The sequence below is a fragment of the Athene cunicularia genome, assembly GCF_003259725.1.
Source record: "Athene cunicularia isolate RWA chromosome Z unlocalized genomic scaffold, athCun1 chrZ_part1, whole genome shotgun sequence".
Lineage (NCBI taxonomy): Eukaryota > Metazoa > Chordata > Aves > Strigiformes > Strigidae > Athene > Athene cunicularia.
Genome location: NW_020799142.1, coordinates 9,377,532 through 9,378,260, shown reverse-complemented (window position 1 = coordinate 9,378,260; position 729 = coordinate 9,377,532).

Below are 729 nucleotides of genomic sequence, written 5' to 3'. Positions count from 1 at the left end.
CACGCCGGGGTCGGGCGGCGCTCAGCCCTGGGTCCGGTCCCCCGCGCCCCGCTGACCTCTCGGAGCGCCGGGGCTCGGACGGACAGGCTGCCGGAGCTGACTACGATATAAGCCCGGCAAAATAGCCCAGAGTCGGCGAGCTGAAAATCCGCGTGCACGCTTCTTCGGCGGCGGCATGCAATCCCTCAAGAGTTTTAACAGTAATTGCCACCCTCTAGATCTCGCCGAAGTAACGCTGCAGGAGAGCCTCTAGTTATTTCAGTCCGAAGGTATCTAGTTTCTAGACGATTCATTTACGTTTGCAATTGTTTTAACATGATTTATACTTTTCTGGGTATTTTTTCAAACAGTGTAAGTGGAAGGACAGACTGCAGCTAAGGGATTTGCTGTCAGGCCACGAAGTTTGCCATTAAAATTAAAATAATTACTTGTTTATGACAGCTGCTTTTCTGCTTTTATTTCCAGATAATGAAAGGACTCTGAGAAACTGGTTTTTGTTCGGTATTTGATTTGGAGTCTAAAATTACACACATATTCATTCAATTTCTAGCTGTTAGATTACAAGGAAAAACATTCATCTGTATCAAGGAAAAGTTTCTTCTTTCAGACAATTTAAACTGAATGTATACTTAGGATAATTTTCTAACCAAAGGAACTGAGACTTAATATATATTTTATTTCTTTCCCTGAAAATCTAAACCAGAAGTGAATTCTGTACTGAATAGAATA